Source organism: Oncorhynchus masou, chromosome 31 (genome assembly GCF_036934945.1).
Source record: "Oncorhynchus masou masou isolate Uvic2021 chromosome 31, UVic_Omas_1.1, whole genome shotgun sequence".
Classification (NCBI taxonomy): domain Eukaryota; kingdom Metazoa; phylum Chordata; class Actinopteri; order Salmoniformes; family Salmonidae; genus Oncorhynchus; species Oncorhynchus masou.
In genome coordinates this window covers 27401428-27418913 of record NC_088242.1, presented here as the reverse complement: position 1 = coordinate 27418913, position 17486 = coordinate 27401428, and the positions used below count along the sequence as shown (strand labels likewise).

General features: G+C 43.7%; 1 pseudogene; it reads left to right on the top strand.

Annotated features, from left to right (window-relative positions):
• LOC135523716 (myocardin-related transcription factor A-like) overlaps positions 1-17486 on the top strand; it is a 47377-nt pseudogene that overhangs the window by 15993 nt on the left and 13898 nt on the right.

Below are 17486 nucleotides of genomic sequence, written 5' to 3'. Positions count from 1 at the left end.
AAGAGTGCCAGCAGCCAGCCAGCCCAGCATACTGTAGAGGCTCCAGCACGCTCTCACTGGCCCTGAGCAGAGTGAGAGGGGAAAGGAGGAGAAGGTAGAGAGAGAGAGAGAGAGAGAGAGAGAGAGAGAGAGGGGAACAAAACGGGGACAGGAGAGCAGGAAAAGGTTGAGGAAGGGGGAGAGGAAAAAGGGGCTAAAGGGGCCTCCCTGTCCCTGCTTAGCTAATGTGGGCGAGACACACAGCTGTCTGTGACATTCACTCAGTTACAGCAGTACACACACTTCTATTTGCCCCCCTCTTTTCCCTCTTCCCTCCCCCTTTTCCCTCTGTTTGTCTCGATCTCTCCGTCCTTGTAGCGATTATATTTTTGGCTCTCTGTTACTGGCTCATTTACATAAATACAATGCAGTCAAAACACATATACAGTGCATTCGGGAAGTATTCAGACCCCTTCCCTTTTTCCACATTTCGTTACGTTACAGCCTTATTCTAAAATTGATTAAATAGTTTTTTCCCCTCATCAATCTACATACAATACCCCATAATGACGAAGCTAAAACAGGTTTTTAGGGGAGGAAAAAAGGAGAACATGTATTCAGACCCTTTACTCAGTACTTTGTTGAAGCTCCTTTGGCAGCGATTACAGCCTCTAGTCTTCTTGGGTATGACGCTACAATCTTGGCACAACTGTATTTGGGGAGTTTCTCCCATTCTTCTCTGCAGATCCTCTGAAGCTCTGTCAGGTTGGATGGTGAGTGTCGCTGCACATCTATTTTCAAGTCTCTCCAGAGATGTTCGATCAGGTTCAAGTCCGGGCTCTGGCTGGGCCACTCAAGGACATTCAGAGACTTGTCCCGAAGCCACTAATGCGTTGTCTTGGCTGTGTGAACCTTCACCAAAGTCTGAAAACCTGCTCCAGAGTGCTCAGGACTTCATCCTGCCACTGAAAAATCCTCACAGCATGATCCTACCACCATCATGCTTCGCTGTAGGGATGGTTCCAGGTTTCCTCCAGATGTGACGCTTGGCATTCAGGCCAACGAGTTCAATCTTGGTTTCATCAGACCAGAGAATCTTGTTTCTCATGTTCTGAGATTCCTTTAGGTGCCTTTTGGTAAATTCCAAGCGGGCTGTGCCTTTTTCTGAGGAGTTGCTTCCGTCTGGCCACTCTACCATAAAGGCCTGATTGGTGGAGTGCTGCAGAGATGGTTGTCCTTCTGGAAGATTCGCCCATATCCACAGAGGACCTCTAGAGCTCTGTCAGAGTGACCATCTGGTTCTTAGTCACCTCCCTAACCAAGCCCCTTCTCCCCCGATTGCTCAGTTTGGCTGGGCGGCCAGCTCTAGGAAGAGTCTTAGGGGTTCCAAACTTCTTCCATTTAAGAATGGAGGCCAATGTGTTCTTGGACCTTCAATGCTGCAGACATCTTTTGGTAGCCTTCCCCAGATCTGTGCCTCGACACAATCCTGCCTCGGAGCTCTATGGACAATTTGTTCAACCTCAAAGCTTGGTTTTTGCACTGACATTCACTGTCAACTGTGGGACCTTATATAGACAGGTGTGTGCCTTTCCAAATCATGTCCAATCCTCAATTTAATTTAACACAGGTGGACTCTAATCAAGTTGTAGAAACATCTCAAGGATGATCAATGGAAACAGGATGCACCTCAGCTCAATATCGAGTCTCAAAGAGTCTGAATACTTATATAAATAAGGTATTTCTGTTTTTTTTTTCTTTAAAAAAAATAACATTTCAAACAAACTACACATTTTTGCTTTGTCATTATGGTGTATTGTGTGTAGATTGATAAGGGGACAAAAATATTTCATCCATTTTAGAACAAGGCTGTAACGTAACAAAGTGGAAAAAGGGAAGGGTCCTGAATACTTTCCGAATACACTGTACATACTCTTACAAAATACTCACATGCACGCACACACCAAGCCAACACAAGGCTTGTTACTGTTGAGAAATAGACAGGAACTCACATGCTCTGACTGATGGCACATATCACAGTGCCATCACCATCACACAGTGCAGTTACGTAATTACAGCTTCTATTTGTTATCCAATAGTCATTCAGTAATAAAAACTCTGAGCACAACTGAACAATCTCCGCAGCATGTTGCTCTTTGCAACAGCTGCTATGAATACAGTGGAAAGATGCACAAACACACACAATACAATGTACACATACATACAGTACTCATTCCAGGCGTTTTCTTTATTTTTACTATTTTCTACATTGTGGAATAATAGTGAAGACATCAAAATGATGAAAGAACACATGGAATCATGTAGTAACCAAGAAAGTGTTAAACAAATCAAAATATTTTATACTTGATTCTTCAAAGTAGCCACCTTTTTGCCTTGATGACAGCTTTGAAAACTGTTGGCATTCTCTCAACCAACTTCACCTGGAATGATTTTACAACAGTCTTGAAGGACTTCCCACATTGACTGGTACTGTAGATCAACTTTCAGCATACACATTCATAAATATTCACACATTTATAAACATATCACACATACAATGCAGTGTCTATTTTCACTTGGAAACTCTGATTTCTCACGCTCCTATTGTCTTTACACAAATGATGTGTCTGTCTGTATAGAATAGACTTTACCTAGTGATTCATAGTAAACACTGTCCTAAACGTTCTAGTTTATTAATCTCTGACTAAGAGGTCATTGTGGACATTGGTTTGTTATCATCCTGAAGGAAATTAATTGTGCTGATAACCAAGAGGTGTAAACCGTACCAGGCTAGGGCCTGTCCTCTGTAGACTTTCATTCTACTAAAAAGTAGTTGTATCTTATCAGTTAGTCTGTCACTGCTTTCACATGATCAATGTGCACAATCTCTCACCATTAAAAACTGACTGACACGCCTGTTTGCACTTCAGGTTGGTTCTGATGATGTAACTGGATACAGACCTTTAGGATAACTTGGCCTTTGCCACAAGTTTAACTTACTGGTTTATTATTGTAGGCTCTTATGTGTTGTATTTTCTAGTTAGCTTGATATACAGTTAGTGGGATCTATTGTTAGTGAGCCTGTAAGGTTGGTACTTTGCCTTGTCTGGTGCACTGAACACATTGGAGGAATGAGGTTAGGTCTCCTGTATATCAGTTAGATTGTTTCCCCATCGCACTGATAGGTTAAGGTCAATTTAGCTTTATATGTTGGGGAGAACGGGCTTGTGTTGGATGCCATTCCGTTCGCTCTGTTTCAGCCATTATTATGAGCCATCCTCCCCTCAGCAGCCTCCACTGACATCAATCACAGTGTGTAAAGTCTTCCCATTGTTGCTGGACCAACACAGAGGGGCCTCTGCTACAAGGAAAGGAGGTGAGGAAGAATCCATCTGTTTAACCACAGAGGGGATGGGTATATTTTGAGGAAGACATTACTTAAAAGAGACATAAATAACTCTTGCGGTCGAGTAATTTGATCCAAAATTTTGAAGTAACCACCACAAAATGAATCTCACTTTGCTGTTCTCTGTTTGACACAGCAGTTTTCTTTTCACACGAATCCTCCTTTTCTTTCTGAATGAATCAAACTATTCTTGTCTCTTCTATGCCACATGGAACAAGTTCCATGTTCCAGACTGCACGCCTGCTGGTGCTTTAGGGGGTGGACTGTTTCCGTGAGGGGAAGGATATGGAATCTGTTTTCTGTGAATTGAACTAGGGAGTTATGGGGTGCAGAGTAAAGTCATCTCAGATGTTCATCCAGAAATGTAGTGCCTGGAAAAGGAACACCCTCGCTCCCTCACCTTTTTCTTTCTTTTCTTCTTTCCTTTTCTTTTCTTCTTTCCATTTCCTTTCTTTTCTTCCCATTTCTTTCCTTTTCTTCTTTCCTTTTCTTTCTTTTCTTCTTTCCTTTTCTTTCTTTTCTTTTCTTTTCTTTCTTTCTTTCTTTTCTTTCTTTTCTTCTTTCCTTTTCTTTCTTTTCTTCTTTCCTTTTCTTCCTTTTCTTTCTTTTCTTCTTTTCTTTCTTTCTTTCTTTCTTTCTTTTTCTTTCTTTCGTTTCTTCTTTCCTTCTTCTTTTTCTTCTTTCCTTTCTTCTTCTTTTTCTTCTTTCCTTTTCTTTCTTTTTCTTTCTTTCTTTCTTTCTTTCTTTCTTTCTTTCTTTCTTTCTTTCTTTCTTTCTTTCTTTCTTTCTTTTTCTTTCCTCCCTCCCTCTCTTGATTCCAGGCTGTATCACATCCGGCCGGGATTGGGAGTGCGCACAATTGGCCAAGCGTCGTTAGGGTTTGGCCGGGGTAGGCCATCATTGTAAATAAGAATTTGTTCTTAACTGACTTGCCTAGTTCAATAAACGTTAAACAAAATGTCCTTCTCCCTCTTTTTTTTTCCTGCTGACTTTCTTTGTCTACCCCTCAGTGTTTGTCTCTGTCTGTCTACCCCACTGCCTGAGTGTCTTGTGTGTCTGTCTACCCCGCTGTCTGTGTCCTTTCCTCTCTTACCCACTCTGCTGAATAGTGAGGCTTGTTGTGTTGAGAAGTAAACAGTGTTGACACTTTTTTAATGTCTGCTTACTATCACACAATCAAACCCTTCTATTTACATACTTTGCCTACCTTGTGAAATAGCCCACTGTTTCTGTTACCACTCGGGTGAACAGACTTCCTCAGATATAATACCACCTTACCCCCCTAACAGGGAATGAACCCACAGCCAGGGTCTTTGTTTGAGTCTGTCAGGCCTGCCTAACCACATACAATCCCCCTCATCTGTTAGGACTGAAATCAATGGGACTGGGCGTGCCTCTGTGCTTTGGCCGATCTGTGGTTGGTTTACTACCCTAATTTAAGATGTGTGTTGTTGTTGCTCACATGGGACTGGATTTATACTATACACCTGGTAGATATCGTCTCCAGTGCTGCAGCCACAGGGTTTTTGAGATCCAGTCCGTTTAGTGAAGGGTGAACAGAGAGACCTATAGTTTGTTTTCAGCTAACTTGCCCATACCGCCTGACATGGTTCTAACAGTCCCACCCATACTAGAGCTGGCACACACACACACACACACACACACACACACACACACACACACACACACACACACACACACACACACACACACACACACACACACACACACACACACAGAGAAGTGTAAGGAGGGAAAGGAGGCTGTTGTGGGAAGTTATCAGTCTGGCTGTGTGTCTACCCAGGCGTTACAGCCTTCTCTCCAGGATTGGGGCAGGGCGACCCAGCAAGGTGACCTTCGTGTGGAGGAGTCAGTGCCTGGGTAGACTGCCATACCCTGGATGTCTCTGAGCATTGAATTAGAACTCCATAAGAATACTGTATCCTGCTGTAACAACACGGAAAAGGGTTTCACTTGCGATAATGGTGTTATGTTTTTTTTGTTGTTTTTTTTGCCTGCCTTAGTTGAATGCGTTGGATAATATCGCATTCATAATGGCTAATATATATATATATATATATATATATATATATCACTCACTCACTCACTCACTCACTCACTCACTCACTCACACAGGCTTAGCGGGGGTCCCCGCCCTGCCTAATATTATGGTAGGGGAAGGTAGGAAACACTAGGCCTTATGGAATCTCTTCAATCGGCCCTAGTGTGAGGCTTCAAACTACAACTCTCAAGACTATACCTCAGTTGGCTTCTAATGAACTGAATGGAAGTTGATGGCAGAATGACTGTGAACGCCTCAGACAATCTAACCCTAAAAATCTAACCTAACCCTCAAACCCAGGTACCATAAAACCTTGGGCAACAGCCCTGCTGTCACCACCCACACATTTGGCTGGGCTGCTCCTAAAACCATAAACCTTTACTACAACACTACCTTTTGTCTCTGAGGAGATAGCTGTGATAATAACAGTACAGTGATAATGGTGATAACGATAGTCAGGACAGATCATGTATTACTCAGGACTGACAGACTCCTCCAAAGACACTATCTCTCGAAGGTAGGCCATCATTGTAAATACGAATTTGTTCTTAAATGACTTGCCTGGTTAAATAAATATATTATTTAATTATTTAATAATTAATTTATATTTTAAAAAATTATCTCTTCCATACTGTGAAGCTCGGTGGACTTGGGTCCCATTTTCACACTGCTTCCTGTGAAGTGTGTTTGGTCAAGGTGGTGCTCTGTTCTCTATGGACAGTCTGTCCACCGTGGCCTGATCATAAGACCTACACACAAAGATGTCAGCAGCCTAAAAATGAATCCAAGTCTGTCCATGTATTTCAATGAGAACTGTTAGTCAGCGAGGGGCGAACCTATGGGTACATGCTGGATAAACCCCCCGGCCGTGGAAGTTGAAATGATTGTGTGTTAGTGTGTGGGTGTCTGTAAGTAACTCTACCCAGCAGCCACACAGGTGATACTGAGCTGAATATAGCCCCCTATGGCCAGCTGTCCCTACTATTTAAAACACAGAGAGCGGGGGAGTAGGGGGGTGTTGGGGGGACCTCGACAACATTCTGGAGCAGCCACAGACAGGACAGAAAAGCTTTGCATGCGTTCAGGTTGTGAACAGAACGTGTCGCCCCAAATGCAGTAGCTTTGACTGTAACCTGCATTGTCAAGATTGAAAGGTAGATTCTGTGATAATCTCTGTCACTGTGTTACAGCATGTGATGTAGGAGTTGCCTGCCGCAGCTCACTAGAGGAGTTGCCTGCCGCGGCTCACTAGAGGAGTTGCCTGCCGCGGCTCACTAGAGGAGTTGCCTGCCGCGGCTCACTAGAGGAGTTGCCTGCCGCGGCTCACTAGAGGAGTTGCCTGCCGCGGCTCACTAGAGGAGTTGCCTGCCGCGGCTCACTAGAGGAGTTGCCTGCCGCGGCTCACTAGAGGAGTTGCATGATGTATTTCATTGCAATTGTTCTTCTAGATAAAGGTTGCAAATCTCCTGAAGAGCCATAGATAGTCAGTGTATCAATATGTTCCATCAAAGAATAACAAGTACAGTACTGAGAGAAATCTAAAACCGGTTGTACTTCGAGGTCATTGTTATTGCCGTCACTGATAACGTTTCTTGCATTTAACCATGAATGATGACTTATCAAAACCGTTGACACAATTACCATTTTTTTTCTTTAAATTTGTCTCAAGTATGTCATCAGTATAACATGTGTGGAGTTAAATGTTTTTTGTTGTTTATCAGCAAATCCCTTTTCTCTGGGGGGAGGCTGGGTCTGTAGGTTGAGCTGTGGAGGAGGAAGGTATGTGGGCAGAGACATGAATGAATGGCAACAGCTGAGCAGGAGAACTCTATCACCAACCCCTGTGTGTGTGTGTGTGTGTGTGTGTGTGTGTGTGTGTGTGTGTGTGTGTGTGTGTGTGGAGCTCCAACCAGAGCAGTCTCTCACTCTCTCTGGGCTCTCGTCCCTGCTGCTGCCCTCCTTTTTCTCTCCTCCCTCTCTCTTTTTCATCTTTGGCTTTACCCTGTGGATTTCCACCATCTCATTGGACACCTTAGTAGAGCAGCTCTATCGTTCCTATCTGACTGTCACGTCAAGAGAAAACGAGGGAAGGACAGAGAGAAAGAGAAGAAAATAGATTTTCTGACCAGGAAGACAGAAGACGGCAAGTTTTCTTGAGTCAAATCACATCCCCTCTTTTGAAAGGAATTTCAAGCTACATTTTCTTAATCAACCTTTGACAAGCACAGTCAGAAGTCATCTGGACACGCAATGAATAAGACTAACATCTTCTCCCTGCCTCGACCTTAGTGAGAGGAAAACCAATACGTTCTTGGATGTCGTCTATTGCAGGCGAGACCTCTTTTTAGAGACCCATCGACTGCCTCCCACTCCATAGCTTTGGCCACCGCTATATCAGCATCTATTCAAGACTTGAATGACGACACCGCTATATGAAAAACAATTTTTTTACAAAGATAATTAATAGCAAGTCTAAATGATCATGCTGGACACCAACCACTTCCTGTCCTTTGATCTCACCCCCTTGGACTCTCCTCCAATGGGGGAAGAGCTGGACAAGCAGGACTTGATGGATTATGAGAGACATGCCTATCACAGCCTCAAAGAAGGTGGGTGGGGTTAGAAGACACCCAGTGGAGAGGGTAAAAACTGATCTGATTTGTGTTTTAGATGGAGCCTGGCCCTCAATTTTATAATTCACTAGTTTATGGTCTAGCCAGCTTTGGGTTTGATTCTGTATGGTGACAGGACTTCTGTCAAGCTTTTGATACGTCCTCTTCCTGCTCCTTTCTTATTGATGCATTTGATGAACTGTAATAAGCTGTTCATTGGTCATTCCTCGTGTCTGTTTGTCTGAAACTCCCTGGTTGTATTATGTAATGGTTAAGCTCACGTCCAAATGATGAGCTCACTGGATCATTACCGCGTGCTTTGCAAATAGACGTGTTCCAAAGGCCATGCCAAGGGTTAGGCTGCTGTGTGCGCCTGCGAGTTTATAAGGGAGACTTGTAGGTTGATGTGTGTGCACAGCAGGTGTGGGCGGTACTGTGCCAGGTCTGAGGCCCTTTGGGGACAGTGGCAGTCAGCAGACATATTTATTAGACCTAATGACATATGAGCACACTGGGATTAGCCCAAGTTGGCCAGCAGTTGGCCCACCTCCCGCTTCTTTTCTCTCTCTGCGTTCTATCTTCTCTCTGCACTCTGTTTTTCTCTCGCTCTCCAGAGTTGGGCTTTGTCCCAATATTCGAATAAATAGCCCTACTTCCTATATGAACGCTGCAGATCCAGAGGGATCTTGTTGGTGAAGGTTACATGGTGGAAGTTGTAACTGTGTCTGTTACTTTCAGTGGTCATGAAGACATGGAAAGATGTGGGCTTGTATTTGGATCGGTGTAGGTCTGAACTGAAGGGTACTGTTATCTATGCCAGTTTGTCACCAAAATCTAAGTTTAGACTTTTCTAACATATACTGCCCAAATTTTTACATTACATTTAAGTCATTTAGCAGACGCTCTTATCCAGAGCGACTTACAAATTTTTGTAAGAAGAGTGGAGATAAAATGAAAGCTTAATCTTGTGAAGTTGTATGACTTTATTTACAGCATTTATTAATAAGGCATAACAATATTTGAGCAAATTTGAGCAAAATCTACTCATACAATATTTGGAAACCAATGGTTTTGGGGTATAAATATTCACTATAGACTCCAACATTATACAAAGGTAGTATTAATCATATTGACCACTTTATTTATTTCCAATTCCATTCTATATAGAGGGAGTGCTTTTTGTGCTACTTCACCCTATAAGCCCACCTGAGATAAATCAAATGTTATTGGCCACATACACATGGTTAGCAGATGTTAATGCGAGTGAAATGCTTGTGCTTCTAGTTCCGACCATGCAGTAATATCTAACAAGTAATCTAACAATTTCACAACTACCTTATACACACAAGTGTAAAGGAATGAATAAGAATATGTACATATAAATATATGGATGAGCTATGGCCAAACAGCATAGGCAAGTAGTAGATGGTATAGTGTACAGTATATACATATGAGATGAGTAATGTAGGGTATGTTAACATTATATGAAGTGGCATTGTTTAAAATTACTAGTCATACATTTATTACATTTTTTTTATAACTAATGTGGCTAGAGATGAGTCTGTATGTTGGCAGCAGCCAATCAATGTTAGTGGTGTCTGTTTAACAGTCTGGCCTTGAGATAGAAGTTGTTTTTCAGTCTCTCGGTCCCAGGTTGATGCACCTGTACTGACCTCGCCTTCTGGATGATAGCGGGGTGAACAGGCAGTGGCTCGGGTGGTTGTTGTCTTTGATCTTTTTGGCCTTCCCGTGACATCGGGTGGTGTAGGTGCTCCACCTGCTCCAAGACTGTCCCATCAATGTGGATAGGGAGGTGCTCCCTCTGCTGTTTCCTGAAGTCCACGATCATCTCCTTTGTTTTGTTGACGTTGAGTGTGAAGTTATTTTCCTGACACCACACTTCGAGGGCCCTCACCTCCTCCCCATAGGCCGTCTCGTCATTGTTGGTAATCAAGCCTACCACACTGTAGTGTCGTCTGCAAACTTGATGATTGAGTTGGAGGCGTGAATGGCCACGCAGTCATGGGTGAACAGGGAGTACAGGAGAGGGCGAAGAATGCACCCTTGTGGGGCCCCAGTGTTGAGGATGAGCGGGGTGGAGATGTTGTTTCCTACCCTCACCACCTGGGGGCGTCCCGTCAAAGTCCAGGACCCAGTTGCACAGGGCAGGGTTGAGACCCCAGGGCTTAATGACAAGTTTGGAGGGTACTATGGTGTTAAATACTGAGCTGTAATCGATGAACAACCTTCTTACATAGGTATTCCTCTTGTCCAGAAGGGATAGGGCAGTGTGCTTGTGATTGCATTGTCTGTGGACCTATTGGGGTGGGAAGCAAATTGGAGTGGGTCTAGGGTGTCAGGTAGGGTGGAGGTGATATGGTCCTTAACTAGTCTCTCAAAGCACTTCATGATGACGGAAGTGAGTGCTACGGGATGATAGTTGTTTAGCTCAGTTACGTTAGCTTTCTTGGGAACAGGAACAAAAATGCCATTTATTAATTTGACTTATCTAAAACAATGCAAGGCTCATTTAACAGTAAAATAAGAAATTCAAAAATGTAAGCTGTGAATGCCTGTTATCTATCTTGTTGTTCACCAAGTTATGTTGCTACTGTTTGACTGTGACAAGCAGGCATGACTGCTAGCATGACAAATCCATCTTTTAAAATGGCAAGAAATAGTAATATGCTATTGTGTGCATATATCAGCACATTTGTCTTGTCATTTTACATAAAGCATGATCACTTATCTGAGAAGGTACTAAAAATATTGAAAATGTGTTTATCTGAGGGTCGCCTCAACACCAATGTTTGTTTTGCAGCTTTGAACTTACACAACTGTCAACTGAATAATAAAAAACATTTTGATTGGCTTAGAATAAAAACTGTTATGGATATAACAACCAGATTCACTGGTTGCAACATTACATTTATTTATTTTGTGTTTGAATCCAGACGGAAGTGGACTTAATAGGCACATGGGCTTTATAGGTACATTTACCATAAACAAGGGTCGTTTTACAGTGTCATCTTAACACCAATACTGTCAGTGAGTATCAGATGTGAGGTATCAGTCAGATAGTGTTTCTGATCTCTTGTTCTGTGGATAGAAATAGTGCAGGGGGAGGCTTGGAGTGGGTGGCAAGGCAATGACGAGAGAGAGTGAGGTAAGGTTATAGTGAGATACTAAATGGGAAGTTCCCCAGGGAAAGAGGAAGAGAGAAATAATTGAGAATGACCTGCCTCAGGGAGCCTGTGAAAGACAGAAAGAAGCAAGGTTAGGAGAGAGGGTAAAGGGGGAGAGATGTGAGGAAGTGATGGGGATTCTCTCTCCCAGAATAGATCCTTCCCTTCTCTTTACTTCCCGTGGGTGCCAAGTGGTGTGGCATGCCCTGGGCTGGCAAGTTCCACATGTTTGTGTTATTGTCTGTGTACAGTGCCTTGCGAAAGTATTCGGCCCCCTTGAACTTTGCGACCTTTTGCCACATTTCAGGCTTCAAACATAAAGATATAAAACTGTATTTTTTTGTGAAGAATCAACAACAAGTGGGACACAATCATGAAGTGGAACGATATTTCAAACTTTTTTAACAAATCAAAAACTGAAAAATTGGCCGTGCAAAATTATTCTGCCCCCTTAAGTTAATACTTTGTAGCGCCACCTTTTGCTGCGATTACAGCTGTAAGTCGCTTGGGGTATGTCTCTATCAGTTTTGCACATCGAGAGACTGAATTTTTTTCCTATTCCTCCTTGCAAAACAGCTCGAGCTCAGTGAGGTTGGATGGAGAGCATTTGTGAACAGCAGTTTTCAGTTATTTCCACAGATTCTTGATTGGATTCAGGTCTGGACTTTGACTTGGCCATTCTAACACCTGGATATGTTTATTTTTGAACTATTCCATTGTGGATTTTGCTTTATGTTTTGGATCATTGTCTTGTTGGAAGACAAATCTCCGTCCCAGTCTCAGGTCTTTTGCAGACTCCATCAGGTTTTCTTCCAGAATGGTCCTGTATTTGGCTCCATCTTCCCATCAATTTTAACCATCTTCCCTGTCCCTGCTGAAGAAAAGCAGGCCCAAACCATGATGCTGCCACCACCATGTTTGACAGTGGGGATGGTGTGGTCAGGGTGATGAACTGTGCTGCTTTTACGCCAAACATAACATTTTGCATTGTTGCCAAAAAGTTCAATTTTGGTTTCATCTGACCAGAGCACCTTCTTCCACATGTTTGGTGTGTCTCCCAGGTGGCTTGTGGCAAACTTTAAACAACACTTTTTATGGATATCTTTAAGAAATGGCTTTCTTCTTGCCACTCTTCCATAAAGGCCAGATTTGTGCAATATACGACTGATTGTTGTCCTATGGACAGAGTCTCCCACCTCAGCTGTAGATCTCTGCAGTTCATCCAGAGTTATCATGGGCCTCTTGGCTGCATCTCTGATCAGTCTTCTCCTTGTATGAGCTGAAAGTTTAGAGGGACGGCCAGGTCTTGGTAGATTTGCAGTGGTCTGATACTCCTTCCATTTCAATATTATCGCTTGCACAGTGCTCCTTGGGATGTTTACAGCTTGGGAAATCTTTTTGTATCCAAATCCGGCTTTAAACTTCTTCACAACAGTATCTGGGACCTGCCTGGTGTGTTCCTTGTTCTTCATGATGCTCTCTGCGCTTTTAACGGACCTCGGAGACTATCACAGTGCAAGTGCATTTATACGGAGACTTGATTACACACAGGTGGATTGTATTTATCATCATTTGTCATTTTAGGTCAACATTGGATCATTCAGAGATCCTCACTGAACTTCTGGAGAGAGTTTGCTGCACTGAAAGTAAAGGGGCTGAATAATTTTGCACGCCCAATTTTTCAGTTTTTGATTTGTTAAAAAAGTTTGAAATATCCAATAAATGTCGTTCCACTTCATGATTGTGTCCCACTTGTTGTTGATTCTTCACAAAATAATACAGTTTTATATCTTTATGTTTGAAGCCTGAAATGTGGCAAAAGGTCGCAAAGTTCAAGGGGGCCGAATACTTTCACAAGGCACTGTATGTGTGCTTGTCTGCCTGCATAGTCACGTGAGTCAAGTGTATGTGTGTAACAGTGTGTTTGTTACATACACGTGAGTCTCGAGTGCGTTTGTGTGTGTGTCAGCAAGAGCAGAGAGAGAAATGAATTCCGTTGCTTACAGCAGGGACTCAAAATCCCTGATATGCTGTGAGATTGAAGACCAGACTCAGAACAGGTCTGTGCCCAAACAAATCAAATCAAAACCAAATCAAATTTTATTTGTCACATACACATGGTTAGCAGATGTTAATGCGAGTGTAGCGAAATGCTTGTGCAATTCGAGCTTCTACTTTTTTTTTAAATTCACCTTTCCAGAAACAAATCTCTCACCGTTGCCACTTGTTACAGACCCCATTCAGCCCCCAGCTGTGCCCTGGACACCATATGTGAATTGATTGCCCCCCATCTATCTTCAGAGTTCGTACTGTTAGGTGACCTAAACTGGGACATGCTTAACACCCCGGCCATCCTACAATCTAAGCTAGATGTCCTCAATCTCACACAAATTATCAAGAAACCTACCAGGTACAACCTTAAATCTGTAACCATGGGCACCCACTTAGATATCATCCTGACCAACTTGCCCTCTAAATACACCTCTGCTGTCTTCAACCAGGATCTCAGCGATCACTGCCTCATTGCCTGCATGTGTAATGGGTCTGCGGTCAAATGACCACCCCTCATCACTGTCAAAGGCTCCCTAAAACACTTCAGCGAGCAGGCCTTTCTAATCGACCTGGCCCGGGTATGCTGGAAGGATATTGACCTCATCCCGTCAGTAGAGGATGCCTGGTTGCTCTTTAAAAGTGCTTTCCTCACCATCTTAAATAAGCATGCCCTGTTCAAAAAATGTAGAACTAAGAACAGATATAGCCCTTGGTTCACCCCAGACTTAACTGCCCTTGACCAGCACAAAAACATCCTATGGCGTTCTGCATTAGCATCGAATATCCCCCACGATATGCAACTTTTCAGGGATGTCAGGAACCAATATACTCAGACATTTAGGAAAGCTAAGGCTAGCTTTTTCAAACACTTAACTCTAAAAAAGTTTGGGACACTGTGAAGTCCATGGAGAATAAGAGCACATGCCCACTGCACGGAGGCTAGGAAACACTGCCACCACCGATAAATCTACGATAATCGATCATTTCACCTGGCTACCCCTAACCCGGGCCAAAAACCACTTGCAGCAACTTGCCTATGCCCCCCCCCCCCGCCTCACTTCTCCTTCACCAAAATCCGGACAGCTGATGTTCTGGAAGAGCTGCAAAATCTGGATACCACATATCCGTTGGGCTAGACAATCTGGACCCTGTCTTTCTAAAATTTTCTGCTGAAATTGTTGCAACCCCTATTACTAGCCTGTTCAACCTTTCTTTCGTATCATCTGAGATCCCCAAAGATTGGAAAGCTGCCACTGTCATCCCCCTCTTCAAAGGGGGAGACACTCTAGATCCAAACTGTCCAATCCAGACCTATATCCATCCTGCCCTGCCTTTCTCAGGTCTTTGAAAGCCAAGTTAACAAACAGATCACCGACCATTTCGAATCCCTCCGTACCTTCTCCACTATGCAATCTGGTTTCCGAGCTGGTCATGGGTGCACCTCAGCCACGCTCAAGGTCCGAAACGATATAATAACCGCCATCTATAAAAGACAATACTGTGCAGCCGTATTCATCGACGTGGGCAAGGCTTTCAACTGTCAATCACCACATTCTTATCGGCAGCCTTGGTTTCTCAAATGACTGCCTCGCCTGGTTCACCAACTACTTCTCAAAAAGGGTTCAGTGTGTCAAATCGGAGGGCCTGTTGTCCGGACCTCTGGTAGTCTCTATGGGGGTGCCACAGGGTTCAATTCTCAGGCCGACTCTTTTCTCTGTATATATCAATGATGTCGCTCTTGCTGCTGGTGGTTCTCTGATCCACCTCTACGCGGGCGACACCATTCTGCATACATCTGGCCCTTCTTTGGCCACTGTGTTAACAAACCTCCAAACAAGCTTTAATGCCATACAACACTCCTTCCGTGGCCTCCAACTGCTTTCAAATGCTAGTAAAACTAAGTGCATGCTCTTCAACCGATTGCTGCCCCCCCCTGCCGACTGGCATCACTACTCTGGACGGTTCTGATTTAGAATATGTGGACAACTACAAATACCTAGGTGTCTGGCTAGACTGTAAACTCTCCTTCCCAGACTCACATTAAGAATCTCCAATCTAAAATTAAATCTAGAATCGGCTTCCTATTCCGCAAACAAAGCCGCCTCCACTGATGACCAAGAAATAGTCCACTCCTAGAAATGCAGCAGTGGTTTGGGACTCTCCTGAGTGTATACAATAATTAAACCAGGGGTGAGTTTCCCAGAAAGCCTGGTTAACAAAAAGGTCACAACAAGTTACTGACACAGTAGCAGGACAGAGAGATGTGTATCTATTATAATAATAAATAGGTGGGTGCTTATATTTGGTCTATATGAATTGGAAATGTGCTTTTTGCTAATCCCAACTCCACCGAGACACCCTCGGAGAGTGGGGTCATGGCCAGGGTCAGCCATTATCAACGGCGACCCTGGAGGAAAGGGTTAAGTGTCTTGCTCAAGGGCACGTTGACAGATTTCTCACTTTGTCGGCTTGGGGGTTCTGACCTTTAGGTTACTGGCTCAAAGCTCTAACTGTTAAGCTACCTGCCACTAGTGTGACTCATAAACAGTCATTTAGGTGGTCAGTTGTTCTGATTGGAAGACTGATAAGGGTCTACTTACTTCCTTTAATTGTTGCAAGATTTGCAGTACATAATAGTTTGTACTTCAAATCTTTTAACAATTAAAGGAAGTATACCATAGCTGGCTTGATAATACAGGCTACTGTGAGGAATGAATCAATAGGTCATGCTAAGTGGTTAAACAGTGAGAAAACAGTCTGCTGACAGACAAGACTGACTGTGTGATTGTATTACTGACTGTATCTCTGAGTCGTTATGTAAGAGATGCTTCCTGTTTTGAAATAACGATGTGTCAGGCGTACATGCAACAAGGAGTCTGTCTCAAACACACATTCTTCTGTGTTTTTATAAGCGCACTTTGCGTTTAGAAACAGGAAGTGTGTAATAATGTCACGTACTCCGCCCTCCTTTGCAACAGCAAAAAAAAAGTGAGGGAGGAAGTAAAAAAGAGTGAGGGTTCTGTCCATTGAGTCCTGCTCTATCCGTCTGCTCGTGTGTTTGTTGACATAAGGATACCCCCTCTGCCCTGCAGATGGATTCTTCAGTGTAGGATGGCAGTCTGGACCTGAAACTCTTGTTTTGAAGAGGTTGTTGTTTCCATGCTGGCAGTTGCTGACTCTCCTCTACCTCTCTCTCACTGTCCTCATGCAGTCCTCCAGCTCAAACTACAGCAGAGACGCACCCGGGAGGAACTGGTCAGCCAAGGGATCATGCCACGTAAGTAGTGCCCAAACTCTTTATCCTTATCTCTATTGTCTAGAGCAGCAAATATAATAGAATATCACTCTGCATTGCTTGACTAGCACAGTTTCTGTTCCGGTTCCATTGGACAGACAGGCCTGTTGTGTTGTGTTAGCGTTGTCATTTGCATTGTGTTGTCTTGTGTTTTGCGTTGTTGTGTTATCAAGTGGGCCAGCCAGCTTCCCCTTCTGTGTCCACTTCCTGTTCTGTGCTCTGTTCAGTAGCTGAAGAGACTCAGTGTTCAGCTGTAGGAAGGAGGAAGTGCATGGGCTATCTCTCGGTTCTTACTGGAGAGAGAAGCTGACTAACTCCCTAACCTGCACCCTTTAGAAGGACCCTAACAAGGTCACAATTGTCACTGTCAGTGACAGCGATGTCACTGACTCTCCTTGACAAGTGCACTCAGTCTGCACCCCGGTTGGGGACTGTTCGATTTTCAATTCAGGATTCGCTTCTGTTATGACCTAGCCTGATCCAAGACCATCCTGACCGCATCACTCTTGTTTCGCTTCACTTCAACAGTATGTAAACTTGCGAGAGCTCCGGATGGTTGTGCTAGGCTAGTTACGATGGGTCACAAAGTGCAAAGTGGCTAACCTGGCCCTAAGATGGGACTCTCCTCTGTGCTCCCACTCTTATTACACAACAACAACAGGCCAGGGGAACTGTGTATCTACACAGTTACCCTGCACAGACAGACATACATACAGGACTTTATTCCAGATTAGTCCAGATTACTGAGGATCAGGTTGTCTTCCTGTGGGGGAGGCATTACAACCCAACCTTTATAAGTCACTTGTTATGACTAAGGCCCAAGGCTATAGCAGAATACAGGGCCTTGACGGTAAAACCGTTGTCTGTTGACGGTAGTGCTCATGTCATGGATTTA